This window comes from Apium graveolens, chromosome 11 (assembly GCF_009905375.1).
Source record: "Apium graveolens cultivar Ventura chromosome 11, ASM990537v1, whole genome shotgun sequence".
In the NCBI taxonomy this organism is placed as follows: domain Eukaryota; kingdom Viridiplantae; phylum Streptophyta; class Magnoliopsida; order Apiales; family Apiaceae; genus Apium; species Apium graveolens.
In genome coordinates, this window is record NC_133657.1 from 51526070 (window position 1) to 51528581 (window position 2512).

The 2512-nt window shown below is 44.2% G+C and overlaps 1 non-coding gene across 1 annotated transcript; it reads right to left on the reverse strand.

Moving 5' to 3' along the window:
- Nucleotides 1-475: 475 nt before the first annotated feature.
- LOC141698783 (small nucleolar RNA R71) lies at nucleotides 476-582 on the reverse strand. The gene has a single exon (XR_012565285.1). It is a non-coding gene; the product is annotated as a small nucleolar RNA R71 (small nucleolar RNA).
- Between the last annotated feature and the right edge of the window lie 1930 nt (nucleotides 583-2512).

Sequence of the window (2512 nt, forward strand, 5' to 3'; positions counted from 1 at the left end):
GACAGACGAAGTTCTTGATATTCCGGAGAAGTTAGATTTTGAGGATTCGGATTCAGGAACTGAGCAGAAAGAACCAGTAAACATGGGAGATCGTATTGTTCAAGCTGATCCAGCTCTTATGGATTTTTCTCGACCTAAAATTGATGACATTCAGTCAAGCATCCTTCATCCGGCTATTCAAGCTAACACCTTTGAAATCAAGCCGGGCACTATTCAGATGGTGCAGAATTCTGTTTCTTTTGGAGGAGCGGCAACTGAAGACCCCAACATGCACATAAGGAATTTTGTCGAGATCTGCAGCACGTTTAAGTATAATGGCGTGACTGATGAGGCTATCAAGTTGAGGCTTTTCCCATTCTCACTAAGGGACAAGGCTAAAGACTGGTTACATTCTGAACCAGCTGGGTCCATCACTACGTGGCAAGATCTTGCACAAAAGTTTCTGGTGAAGTTTTATCCGATGGCAAAGACTGCTGCTATGAGGAGTGCTCTTACTCAGTTTACGCAGCAACCTACAGAATCTATGTGCGAGGCTTGGGAACGCTACAAGGAAATGTTGAGAAAATGTCCACATCATGGAATGCCGGATTGGATGGTGATCACTGGTTTCTATAATGGTTTGGGGGCCCAATCTCGGCCCATGCTCGATGCAGCAGCTGGAGGCGCCTTATGGGCTAAAAGCTATACTGAGGCGTATAATCTTATCAAGACGATGGCTGCAAATGAGCATCAAAACCCAACTCAGAGGATGACGTCAGGCAAGGTAGCAGGTATTCTGGAAGTTGATGCAGCCACCGCTATTGCAGCCCAGCTCCAAGCGCTATCAATGAAGGTTGATTCTTTGGCTACGTATGGAGTTAATCAAATAGCTATGGTTTGTGAGCTTTGTGCAGGTTCTCATGCTACGGATCAATGTTCTCTTGTAAATGAATCTGTTCAGTATGTGAATAATTATCAGCGACAACAGCAGCCTGTGCCAGCGACCTATCATCCTAACAACAGAAATCATCCAAATTTCAGCTGGGGGAATAATCAGAATGCTATTCAGCCACCATATCAGCAAGGAGTGAGTAAACAGTTTAACCCACCTGGATTCCAGCAACCACAGCAGTATGCTACAAGGCAATCATATCCTCAACAGGGAAGTGTAGCTGCACCTACTAGTGCTGATTTTGAGGAACTTAAGCTGTTGTGCAAGAGTCAGGCGGTTTCTATCAAGACCTTGGAAAATCAAATTGGTCAATTAGCCAATGCAGTGCTCAATCATCAACCTGGCACTCTTCCCAGTGACACGGAAGTACCAGGCAGGAAGGAAGCTAAAGAGCAAGTCAAGGCTATTACCTTAAGGTCTGGAAAAATAGCTGATGCTGAAAAGGCAAAAGAAGTAGAAGCTGAAATTAGAGGTGAAGAATCTAAGCAAAAGGAGAAAGCGGCGGAACCAAGGAAGACTACTGTTGAACACACTCTGCCTGAGGCTAATACAGGGGAGAAACTGCTCTATCCTCCACCACCTTTTCCTAAGAGATTGCAGCAACAAAAGCTGGATAGACAGTTCGGGAAGTTTCTGGAGGTGTTCAAGAAACTTCACATCAATATACCTTTCGCTGAGGCTCTGGAACAAATGCCTAGTTATGCGAAGTTTATGAAGACTATTCTTTCAAGGAAGGTGAAACTGGATGACCTTGAAACCGTTGCTCTCACGGAAGAATGCAGCGCTGTTCTGCAACAAAAGTTACCACCAAAACTGAAAGATCCAGGGAGCTTCACCATTCCTTGCACAATTGGCAATCTGACGTTTGACAAGTGCCTTTGTGATTTGGGAGCAAGCATTAATCTGATGCCGTTGTCGATCTTTAAAAAACTGGATCTGCCTGATCCAAAACCCACGTACATGTCACTACAATTGGCTGACCGTTCCATTACTTACCCAAGGGGCATAGTTGAGGATGTGCTCGTCAAAGTGGATAAGCTCTTCTTTCCAGCAGATTTTGTTATTCTGGATTTTGAGGAAGATAAGAAGATTCCCATAATCTTGGGGAGGCCTTTCTTGGCTACTGGCCGTACCTTGATAGATGTGCAAAAAGGTGAACTTACTATGCGGGTCCAAGATCAGGATGTGACCTTCAACGTATTCAAGGCAATGAAATTCCCTACAGAAGATGAGGAGTGCTTAAAAGTGGATATGATTGATTCTGCGGTTACTTCGGAACTCGATCACATGCTAATGTCTGATGCATTGGAAAAGGCCTTAGTGGGGGATTTTGACAGCGATGATGAAGATAGCAACGAGCAATTACAATATCTGAACGCTTCTCCCTGGAAGCGAAAGCTAGACATACCATTTGAATTTCTTGGTACTTCTGACCTCAAGAACGCTGAAGGGAAGCTCAAACCATCAATAGAGGAAGCACCTATCTTGGAGCTCAAGCCATTACCTGAACACTTGAGGTATGCTTTTTTAGGTGATTCATCTACGTTACCTGTTATTATTTCATCTGACCTTTCAGGTAGT